Source organism: Populus alba, chromosome 19, assembly GCF_005239225.2.
Source record: "Populus alba chromosome 19, ASM523922v2, whole genome shotgun sequence".
NCBI classification, from domain to species: Eukaryota; Viridiplantae; Streptophyta; class Magnoliopsida; order Malpighiales; family Salicaceae; genus Populus; species Populus alba.
Window position 1 is genome coordinate 3,607,388 of NC_133302.1, and position 13,076 is coordinate 3,620,463.

The 13,076-nt window shown below is 37.1% G+C and overlaps 1 pseudogene; it reads right to left on the reverse strand.

Moving 5' to 3' along the window:
• Positions 1 to 3,984: 3,984 nt before the first annotated feature.
• On the reverse strand, positions 3,985 to 5,920 carry LOC118052610 (legumin B-like; annotated as a pseudogene).
• Between the last annotated feature and the right edge of the window lie 7,156 nt (positions 5,921 to 13,076).

Genomic DNA, 13,076 nt, shown 5'->3' on the forward strand with positions numbered 1-13,076 from the left:
GAATTTCACCCTTTTCTATTTTATGTCAAGGATCTCAACACCAATGAAGTCCTTCTCTCAGGTCAGAGTAAAGATGGTCTCTATACTTTGTCGAAGTTCAGGTCTTCCGTCCTGTCAACTCCTCAAGCCTATTGGTCTCCCTGCACCTCTGCCTCTGCTGATTTGTGGCATCGTCGCCTAGGTCATCCTACCTCCCGCATTTTTAAATTTTTAGTCTCGAAAAATAAGATCATTTGTAACAACAAAAGTCTTAATTTTCAATGCCAAAGTTGTCCCTTAGGAAAATCGTCACGTTTGTCTTTACGACCTACTGGTCACAAAACTTCTGCTCCGCTTGAATTAATTTTTAGTGATGTGTGGGGTTCTGCTCCCCTTTTTTCTTCGGATGGTTATCGTTATTTTGTTATATTTGTTGATGCGCACACAAAATATATGTGGTATTATCCACTTGTTGCAAAATCTGATATTTATTCTGTCTTTCATCAATTTCAAACTCTTGTCGAACGTTAGTTTTCTTTAAAAATAAAATCTGTTCAAACTGATTGGGGCGGTGAATATCGCAAACTCTCCACTTTCTTCCAAACTATTGGTATTCATCACCGTCTGATATGTCCACATACTCATGAACAAAATGGGATGGTAGAAAGACATCATAGGCATATTATGGAAACTAGTCTTACTCTTCTAGGTCAATGTAAAGCTCCTTTTCGTTTTTGGAATTATGCATTTGATACTTTGGTTTATCTCATTAATCGTATGCCTACTCTTGTTCTTGATAATCGATCTCCTTTTGATTGTTTGTTTCAACGGTCTCCTGATTATCAATTTTTATGTACTTTTGGATGTCTATGTTTTCCTTTCTTGCGTCCCTATAATAATCACAAATTAGATTTTCGGTCTTCTCCTTGTGTATTTTTTTGCTACAGTCCCTCTCACCTTGGTTATAGATGTTTTGATATTGAATCTCATCGCATGTATATCTCCCGTCATGTCCGTTTTCATGAAAATGTTTTTCCGTTTGATAAATCTAAATAGATTGCACAGGTTCCCCCTCAAACCCATACACCATCCCCTATTACCATCCTCCCAAATCTAACCCACTCACCACTGTTTACAGCTCAAAATCCAACCCATCCCGCCTCTGCCTCTGCCCTGCCCTAACTGCCGACTCAAACACCACAACCTCCATATCTCCCTTGCCGCTCACCCCATGCATCTTTATCTAACCATACTGTTGTAGATACAAGTTGCAACTCAGTGTTTCTTGCTCTCCAGCACGAAGTCCTTGTGAATAGTGGGAGATCCTCTGGCTCGTCTTCAGCTTCTCTTTATTCTGCCACCAATTCAGCTTCTGCAGACTCTGCCTCTACTGCCAGCTCTCCACTTGCGGCAGCCTCTTCCCCGGATTCGTCTCCTGGACTGAATCTGGTGGTGGATCTCTCAGCCTATCCGCTGCATCATGACACCTCTGTCATGCCTCCTTCACCTGCGTCACAGCCAGTTCTCAGCCGACACCCTATGATCCTTCGATCACGGCAGCCCAAAAATGCCAATATGGTGTCCTCTGCTACCGCTAATGCAGCTGTCCCTCGGGTATTGCTCTCTCCTTCCTCTAAACCTGTTGCCTTTTCTGATGCAGATAAATATGTGGCTTGGCATGATGCCATGTGTGATGAGATCAAGGCTTTACGATCCAATCATACTTGGTCTCTAGTGCCCTTTCATCCATCGATGAATGTTGTGGGCAGCCGATGGGTATATCACATCAAATGTCGTGTTGATGGCAGCATCGAACGTTATAAAGCCCGTCTAGGTGCTAGAGGCTTTACTCAACAGGAAGGCATTGATTATTCTAAAACTTTCAACCCAGTTATTAAGCAGGCCACCGTCAGATTAGTCTTTTCCATTGCAGTTTCCCGCAATTGGAAGATTCATCAGCTTGATATTCATAATGCCTTTCTCAATGGTGTTCTTACTGAAGTGGTCTACATGAAACAACCTCCAGGTTTTGTTGATTCTACTCTTCCATCTCAAGTGTGCAGGTTGTACAAGTCACTATATGGTTTAAAACAGGCACCAAGGGCATGGTACACTCGTCTGAGTGATTTTTTACTCTCTATTGGTTTCCTTGACTCCAAGGTTGACACTTCCCTGTTTATCTTATCTGATGACACTAATATCTTCTATCTTCTCGTCTATGTTGATGATATTCTGCTTACAGGCAGCAACTCTGCCATGCTCCATCATCTAGTCCAGCTACTAAGCTATGAATTCAAGCTACGTGACTTAGGTGATGTTCACTACTTTCTAGGTATTGAAGTTCAGTCTATAGGTATGGGTCTGATGTTGCGCCAACAAAAATATATTCTTGACATCCTCACTCGGGCTGGTATGAATTCCTGCAAACTGGTTGACACTCCAGTTTTTCCCTCTAAACTTGCTCTACAGCCAGATCATCCATTTTCTGATCCCACATGGTTTCGTCAAATTGTGGGTGCTCTTCAGTATCTTACATTCACTCGCCTAAATATCTGTTTTGCTGTTAACAGAGTCTGTCAGTACATGCATGCTCCTACAGATTTCCATTGGGCTGCTGTTAAACGCATACTCCGCTATCTCAAAGGAACGGCTTCTTATGGTTTTCATATCACTTGAGGTACCTCCTTTGCTCTTCATGGTTTTACAGATGCCGATTGGGCTGGGAGTATTGATGATCGCAAGTCTACGGGTGGTTATCTTGTCTTCTTTGGTCAAACACCGATTTCATGGAAATCCGGCAAGCAACGTATAGTTGCTCGCTCTTCCACTGAGGCTGAGTATAAAGCCTTAACAAATGGTACTGCTGAGGTCATCTGGCTTCAATATTTGTTAACAGATCTTCAGGTTCCCTCCATCTCGGCTCCTACTATTTGGTGTGATAATCTTGGTGCTACTTATCTCTCGGCAAATCCTATCTTTCATGCTCGTACTAAGCATGTTGAGGTAGACTATCATTTTGTCCGTGACCGGGTAGCAAAGAAGGAAATTCAGATTCGGTTTATCCCCTCTCAGGATCAACTTGCTGATGTCTTCACCAAACCACTTTCCGTTGCGTCCTTTACTGCTTTCAGGTTCAAGCTTCGGGTCGATCCTCTACCCTCAGCTTGAGGGGGCATATTATAGAATGTATATCATGTATATCTATACATAGGATATTAATGTAATGTAGGATTAATCCAATGTTGTAATCCCTACGGTTACTACCGTATTCTGCCCTACATATATAAATAGGAAAGGTTGGCTAAGGCCAAACCTAAGACATTCAGTTATTCTCAACTAATTCAAATAACTTTTATTATTGAATTGAAATGACTGTTGATATTAATTGACTGACCGTATATTAGTATACAATGAAGAAGAAAGGAGATGAGGAGATTTTAATTTAATTTATTTAGTTCTCTTTTTATCATGGATTTGAAAATAAGAAAATAAACCCAAGTGTAAGAAACTAAAGGACTTGGAACATGGAAGAAGAAGATGCTAAAATGATGGTAGGAGGAAGAGGAAAATGAAGAAATTACAAGGAACTTCAGTCATTAAATCAATCATTGTTGCAAATACTAGCATGTTTGACTCAAGGCATCAGTATGTATATATACATGATGGCAATGTTATTATACAAACCTGAAGTAGTAGCGGTAGCTGGAAGAACTTTTGTCCAGGATAAGTAAAAAAATTAAAAAATTAATTAAATTGAAAAAAAAAAAAAAATAATTGAAAAACAAACTGTAAAAATAACCAATTAACATTTTAAAAAATTGATCAGATTAGTTTTTCAAACCTAGAAAAAAAAAACCAAACCAAATCCAAACTAAAAAACCGAGCCAAACTAGTTTAAACCGGTTTTTATTTTAAAAAATTAAACCGTATTAAACCGGAACTAATTAGCTTGAATAAAAAAAAAAACAATAGCAAGAAAAGAAAGCAAACGTTTCATTTCCCGCATAAAACATGCATAGTACAAGGTTCCATACAAGACTACATTACATGCCCTCTTAGGCTTATTTCATTCTCTACTGATTTAGACAAACAGCCTCTTGCTTGTTCAGCTTACAATTGCATTCATGCAATCTCATCACTCCTTCCAGATTGTGAAGGACTAAAAACGCTAACTTCCTCCCTGTTGTTCTTAAGCCTCCTAGCATCTTCCCTTGAGATCTGGAATGAATTTGCCACCACTTCCACCGGCAAGCCTCGGATGGTGGAGACACGTCCAGCCAATTGACTCACTTGTGCATTGTCGTTGGTTTTAAATGATACCCACTCGAACCCTTGGCTTCCTGCCTTCTTCACTACTGCAAAGCTTTGTGGTGCTGTAACTACTTGACCCTCGCGGACTTCTCCATCAAATATCGTTTGTCCATTGTCTCCAACAATCTGAATCCTTCCATTTCCCCTGGTGATGTAGATTATGCTTGGGCATTCATATTCCAGTGTGGTGACATCAAAGCGTTCTACAGTGCATCATCACATTCAATGTACGTATATACTCCAAGGGATTACTATACACATCGCCAATGAAACAATTTTGATCCACATGAACCCAGTTTGTGAGTTTTTTTAGAAACAAGAGAAATTGTTGTGATGTCAAGAAAAAAAATTCAATGAAGGTTGCATAGACTTTCTTACCGGGTAGAGTACACCTCTCTCAACACTAAGCTGGACAGATCGAAGGATAGGGAGATTGAGGCTGTTGACAGTGGTGAGGCGTCCAGCGCGTGGATTAAAGAAATCAGCACGTTCTGGGTCATTGATGTTGTGCTTCAACCTAGCAGTACAGAAACTTTCCTCTATGCCATTGAATCTGCCACCTCGTCCCCTTCGGTGTTCAATTTCACGTTCTTCTTCCTCTCGGCTCTGATGTGGACTTACCACCTGAAGCTCATGCTCAGCTCGGACAATGATGCCTCTGTTATCTTTTTCGTTCCTCATGCTTCTTGCTAGTCTGGTGTCAATGTTGAAAGCTTCTGCCAGGATTTGCTCATCGAAGCCGCCGAAGACATTGCGGTTTCTGTCTTGCTGGTGTCTCCGACTTTCATCTTCGTCTTGGCGTCCACGTTGACCTTCAAACTGGTCTCTCTGGTATGAGCTTCTTTGGCTTTGCAATTCCCGTTGTGGGTTGCCAGCAAGGAAGAAATTCTGAAATGGCACATTAATGTTTGCTTATAAAGTCATCCTTGTTTGCTTATTACATGATATCGCACGCTTGATTTTTTGTGATTCTTACCCTGAAATCCTGATCAAGCTGGTTAGCAGGATTGCTTGTGTCGAGAAGTTGAACAAGAACGAGAGGTGAATCACCATTGTTATAAAACCAATCAGCAACTCCGGAAGGCAAGGCAACTACATCACCCTCTCTTACTTGTCGAACCTTCTGGTGCTGGTCTTCGGAGCTTTGACTTCCATCTCGAGAAAACTGCCCTGATGATTGGAATGTCTCTGGACAGCCCGGGAATACAGCTCCCTGAATGCCCTTTCCTACATTGACACCAACAGAAGTATATTAATTAATTGTAACTGTGAAATGGTAAAGAATATTTAAGCGCATACCTTGCTCTACATAGACAAGCTTAGGGGTATTAGTGTATGCAGGCAACAACAGGCCTCGCTTTTGAATGGTATGGCGGATAACTGCAACAGCAGCACATTCAAACTGCTCATCATTTTCGTCCCAAATTTCAGTGACACCAGCCTCTGATTTAATCCTCCGAGCAGGCTCGAGGGCATTGATCCTCTGAAGTTGGCATTCGCTATGTTGAGAGCTGCGTCGTCGCGCTTGTTGCTGGTCATGTCGCGAGGTCACTTGCTCTATCTGAGCAAAGCAACAATTGAAGAGAACAAGAAAGCAAAGTGTAAGAGAAAACAAAGTAGAGGAAGACATGCTTGTTGAAGCTCTTTTGTATGGTACTGTGTTATGGCAAGATTGAGGGCCCTCGTATTTGTAGGCAAAATAGTGAGGGCTGAGGATTTGGGACGTGGCGAAAATAGTTAGGACTACAGTTTCTATTGATGCTTTCTGCATGTAAACTTGTCCTTTCGACTCGCATGTCTGCAAATGCTCTTTCTTGCTTACACGTACATTTTCTCCATGGGTACGTGGTGATTCGAACATCTTTGGTGTAAATGGTGGGCGTTATGTTCGATGAACGCTTAAAGACATAGAGGGATGCACAAGGACTGTTTTATGGATTTGTTCCTTCGCTAGCAGCTTCAATCGTTTGTAGTTGAGTTTGTCCTGTATATGTGCTTCTTCCGGTTGGTATGTTTTTGTATTTTATTTTATTTTTTGGGTTTTGTGTAAATGTATGCAATTTAAGATTATCCACCAATGAGAAAAAAAATAAAAATTCAGAATGGATTTATAAGTTTTTGTAAGAGGTTAACCGATATCTTATTCATCCTTACAACACTTAATTAAACTTGTTTAATTAAGTTTTTCGACTAATATAAAGTTTGAATATTGAAGTTCATCAAAGTACTACTTGGCGATTTCCTTAATACCATCCCTCCATTACTAACATCATCAAGAAATGACACCATTAATGGGTTTGAATGGGTGGCGGCGGCAAGTAGAGCATCTGTACGTATTAGAGACTTTTGGTGCTACCAAAATTGGTGTGGCTTCCTCTAATCAGTTATAAATGATCTAAATGGTTTGAAGACTAAAAACTCTTGAACTCCAATTCAATGAAATGAAAGAACATGTTAAGCATATTTGACAGTTTAAAACTACAAATTAATTAAGATCCCCCATGGACAAAAAGTGAACCAGGAAAAAAAAGAAAAAGAAATATGAGCACCTATGTATTTAAGTTAAAAAATACAATTGAAGAAAGTGAAGTAGCTATAAATGACACTAGATATGTTGTTCATGTTTCGTAGTGGGCGAGCAAATTTTATTTTTAATGTAAAAAAAAATATAAGTCTTGTGTAAATAGATCAAGTGGTAATTTAAGTAATATGAAAGAAAAAATATCAATAAAAAATAAAGTAGCAAAAAAAAGATAAAAATAACCATATTTGAGCCCATTCGTATATCAAACAAATCAATGTTAACCGAATAAAAGAAAAATCATAAAAAGTAAAACTTTAAAAAGAAGAAGAAGATGAAGAAAACATCAACTTCAAAAAAAGGGAAAAAAAAAACCAAGAAAACTCAGGCGAATATCATAAACCTAGTCTAATCTTAAAAACTTGTAACTAGTTAAATCTTGAACCTAAGTTCAATCAAGGAGATTAATTGTTAATCAATTTAATTTTAAAAAGATGAAATCATTGAAAAAAATATTAATAAAAAAACTTGGAAAAAAAACAAAAAAGAATGTAGATAAAACTTGTGAGAAAAACACCTAAGGAGGATGAAATTTGAGAAAAAAATAAAATAATTCCAAACAAAATATATAGCATTTAAAATAATGAATACTAAATCTGAAAGATTAAAAAATCATAAGGGATAAAATTCAAAAATATTTGTAAGCTGATAGATCATTTATAGATTAAAAAAAGATATGAGTGAAAGTGAAAACCAATTATAGAGGGCTAACCAAATAAAATCAAACAAAAAAGAAAAGAAAAGAAAAACAAAAAAAAAATGATTAAAAATAAGAAAAAAGGGAAACAAAACCAAGAAAAACCAAGCAAACTATCTAAACTTGGTCTAATCTCTCAACCTGTAATTTTGTGAAATCCTTGACCTGGGTTCAACCAAAAAACTTATCGCTTAACAAAATTTAATTTTGAAGGATGAAATCGCTAAAACAATATTAATAAAAAAAAAAGTTATTTAAGAGCATCAAAGTATTTACACTATTTAAAAAAAAAATACTTGGGTAGTAAGTATTAAATTATTTTATTCTAAGGTTAAATTAGTAATTTTAATATAAAAAAATAAAATGAAATTACCAATCTAAACCCATATAATTTAAAAATATAATTGTATTAGGGTGAAAAAAACCACTTTACCCCCAATATATAGTTCAAAGGCACTTTTATGGTTCAAGAACAACATTGTAATTAAACTACTCCAATGAATAAAAAATTGAGTCTTGTGTACAATAAAATCTCTTTCGCATTTAGTTTTTTTTAATGGAACGATTATAGACAAGTTTATGTCTAAAAAGAATTCTATACAAATTTTTTTCAGACTTAAACCATCCAAAGTTAGGAACAAACTTAAATTAGGGTTTAAAAATATATGAAGAAAATAGAGAAACAATCCTAAATATTTCTTTCTAGATAATTGATAAGCTAATGATATTGAGTCAAACATGGATTTTAAACCTTGTTCTAGGCTCGAATAAGAAGAAGAGGCCATAGAATGCCTTGTACCAAGAAACAGGCATCCTGGCACTAATATCAGAAAAACTTAAATTCCTTCAATGAGATTAAATTAACACAAGAAGCTCTCAACGAGCATCCACACGATTACTCAGCCTATGATGAAATAACTTATAAAATTGTTTGAATAGTGCCTAATCCCAACATAAATTAAAAAGAAAATCATAAAATAACAACGAAAATAAATAAAAATTAAAAAATAACTACAAAAATAAAGAAAAATAGAAAAAAAAAAACAAAGGAAGTAGTAAGCTTCCAAGAGTTTTTGCTAATTTTCATAAAGATTTCTTAATTTCAATGTTTTTTCATAGTTTTCATTGAAGACCATCAACAGCCACTAGGAGACGCTCATGAGCCTCTCAAAAGGCGCAAGTGTCTTCTATTTTTTTTTTAATTACAGAAAAACCAGAACACCCCTAACCTAATATTGTGATAATGGGTGTAAATTGCATTGTATTTTAGGCTATATCAACTGAAACTATAATCTTGTAAATTGCATCAATATCAGAGAAAGAGAAAAAGAGAGATGAAGAGAGAAGCTAGAGAGAGAGCAGAACAAACTGTTAGATTCACTTAATCAATTCGTAATTACACAAGATAGTTATATATAAAGCTATAGATAACAAACTAGGCTTAGTGACGACAATGACTTAGGTGCACTCCTTCCCATTTGATAAACCTTGTATGTAATGTACATCAATAAACAGTAAATGAACGTAATGCATACGTACAATAATTTTACAAGTTAGAATGAGTTTGTGATAGTGCTTACATGTGTTCTGAACCACATGACAAATTATTCATCTTGTAATTGAAAGATCTGGGATTCGGTCAGCTGTGAGTTATTGAAGAGAAAATATTGTCGATGTTGCCTACAAAGTGATAATGAGTGTATGATATTACAATATATAATTAACAGTATATTACTGACAAAGTTTAATTAATTAGTATTATACATATAAAAACTTACTAAATAAAAGGTCTCAGCTCATCACAGTTAAATAGAACATAGTTGTGTGCTTGTTTGAACTCTATTTCTGACAAATATCTTCCTCTTACGGTATTTTTAGGTGTGGGTCGTCTAGTATTGAAGAATATTGACAAGTTCCCACTGTAAGGCACTTCACCGCCATCATCATGTCGTGGAACACAAATGATTCTCGTTCTCATATGAGGTTTGAAATAGTATAAGATAAATGTTGAGATCTCCTCAACAATATAGGTCTCACATATCGATGCCTCAACATGTGCCTTGTTCTTAACCTTTTTCTTGAGATTAAACAAGTACCTACATTGAATTAATCAAGTATTTTCAATTAAGAAAAACATAGAAAATACTTTTATATATGAATTACATTGCAACTGTAATATCTCACCGTTCGAATGGGTACATCCATCTATACTAGACCGGTTCTCCAGCTTTTGCCTTGAACAGTTGATGTATAGGGAGATGCTCCATTGAGTCAAAAAATGATGGAGGGAATATCATCTCAAGTTTGCATAGTGTCTCGATGATATTCGTTTGAATCCTCTCAATGTGTTGAACATTCAACTTGCTGGAGCATATATCTCTGAAGAAATGACTGATCTTCGTCAGTGCATCCCATATTCTCTTTGGCAACAAATCATGAAAAGCTAATGGGATGAGTGTTTGCATAAACATGTGGCAGTCATGACTCTTCATTTCATACAATCTGCAGTCCTCTATATTAACCAACCTTGATATGTTCGATGCATGTCCATCCAGAAAACGCAAGCTCTTAAGCCATTTATAGACTAGTAGTTGTGCGTTTTTCTCTAACACGAAGCTTGCCCTTGGTTTTGCGACTCGTGACTCATCATAAACCAACTCTATATTTTTATAGTTACAATACAAACCTCTATCCAATCTAGCCTTGATGTTGTCCTTTGTCTTCCCCTTCATATCCATGACGATGTTGAAAATGTTCTCAAACACGTTCTTTTCGATGTGCATGACGTCAAGGTTATGGGGGAGGAGATTGGTTTTCCAATAAGGAAGCTCCCAAAAGATACTTCGCTTTACCCAATTATGGGTCAAACCAAAACCAGTAAACTTTTGCTTACCTGATTGAAGGCCAAACACAATGTCACCGTACTCTGATACAACATCATGCAATTCTTCACCAGAAAGACGCGAGGATACAACATCTTTTTCAACTCTGCCAATAAAGAAATATTTTCTGTTTTTCTGTACCTGTGATTAAGTAGCAAGAAGCGACGGTGACAATAAAAAAAAGAAGCTTTACCTCCGTTTGCTATCGTGAATGCCTTGTTTTTTTCCATACAGTATGGACATACGAGTTTCCCATGCGTGCTCCAACCAGAAAGCATTCCATAAGCTGGAAAATCATTGATAGTCCACATCAAAGCTGCCCTCAGAAGGAAATTTTGTTTCCTTGATATATCATTAGTCAGAGCTCCGGAGGACCACAACTGCGCCAACTCATCAATCAATGGTCGAAGACAAACATCTATATTCCGCCCCGGGCTGCTTGGACCGGGTATGAAAGTAGATAAAAACATGAGCTTTGGCCTCATGCACATTCCCCGTGGCAAGTTCTAAATTGTGAGTATGACCGACCAACAAGAATAGGGAGCAACAAATGACCCAAATAGGTTGAATCCATCTGTACACCACCCAAGACGCACATTCCTTGATTCAGTTGAAAAGTGAGGATGCACACTGTTAAAGCATTTCCACGCTTCGCCGTCAGAAGGATGCACCATCACACCATCAACCACATCATGTGCTTGGTGCCATGTCATATGCTCAACAGTCCTTGGTGACATGAATAACCTCTATAGTCTAGGTGTTATCGGGAAGTATCTAAGTTTTTTGTATGCCACTAAAGTCTTTCCCCTGCCAGTTATGGGTTTGTAATGGGAATGCCCACATGTCATGCACTCGGTCATCTCAGCATTTTCAAGGTAGTATAACATGCAGAAGTTAGGGCATATGTCAATTTTCTGGTATCCTAGACCGAGGGGTTTCATTATGGACTTCGCAGCATAGAAGTTCTCTTTCAGCTTGTTCCCTTCAGGTAAAATGCTTCTTGCCCAATCAATAATTTTGTCATACCCAGCATCACTCAACCCGTGCTCTAACTTGATGGTGAACACCTGTGCTACGACCGATAATTTACTATGGTTTGTGCAGCCATCCCATAATGGTTTGTCAGAATCTTTCAACAAATCAAAAAACCTAGCTGCATCTGCATTAAGTTCTTCTTCTATGATTGGACATTGACTGACATTACCTTCATTCATTCTCATTGCATCCATAACCATATTTTTGTAAGGATTAGTGTTGTCATTTGTCGCTTCATGCACGTTGCTAGCACTAGAAGCTGACCCAACCATCGTTTCTCTCATTCTCCTCTTACTAACAAATACTTCTCCATGTGCATACCATCACTGGTAATTCTCCATAAACCCTTTTGTGTAGAAGATGCATCATTATAACATCTGGATGCAGATACTTTTTATTTTGACACTTCCTGCATGGACACCTAATACCACCTCCAGTAAAATTTCTGAGAATAGATGTTGCGAAATTAATAAAACCCTGAACCCCGTTACAATAATCCATCCTCCGCAATCCTTGGGGTGAGTCTCGATACATCCATGAACGATCATCCATGACTTATATCGAACCTCTATAAAATTATGATGACATCATGTATTAATTAACTAAGTTAGGTAAATAAACTTGTAAAAATATTACTTTACCTCAAGATTATCCAACAAACCAATCACAACTTCTCATAAATATTAAATATTCATTATCATTTATCAACGTCCATAAAAATTAATATATATAAATTTATGGAAATTACCACTCTGCAATACCATCAATAAAACTTAAAACGGACCCATTAAGCAAGCTATTAATTATTTCAAAACAGAACATGTAATTCGGTAATTCCATAAAATTTTAACAATTAACAAACAAATACAATCTTACAAATCTAAAACAAACCATAATAGGTATAAAATTATACATTCATATACTACAAGTTTGTTTGAGAAATAACAATAAAACATGTACATCTACTAACAAAATACATATACTAAAACAATAATAAAATTGACATTTAAATGTTAAAATTTTAAAAGATAGAATTACTTACAAAAATTGATAAAATCCATCGGTAAATCAGAACACGGATGCTGTGACCACAAAACTTCAAGAAATATAACTTGTTGTGCTGAGATGAGGGAGATTTTTGTTTGGGGGGGAGGGGGGGCTGGTTGTTTGCAGATGGGGAGAGTTAGGATTAGGAAGAAGAATGAGAAATAGAGGAGGAGAGGGTCGGCAGAGAGGGCATATATTAATTTTTGCCGATGGACTCACCGACAGAATAAGTCCGTCTGCTATTCTGATGGAAAAATCGATACGTCACCGTACGGATCTGCCATTTCAAATCCCTCGGTGATTCCGTCGGCATTTTTAACTGTGAATCGGTCACGTCACCCATACGGATTTGCCATTTCAAATTCCTCGGTGATTCCATCGGTATTTTTGACGGTGAATCGGTCACGTCACTATACGGGTCTGCCGTTTTGAATCTATCAGTGATTTTGTCGGAAAAAATCATCCATCAAAACCTCCATGTCAGTGACCGTCTTCGTTTTCTTGATTCTGAACTTTCCACCGTAATTCAGTCGGTAATTACCGA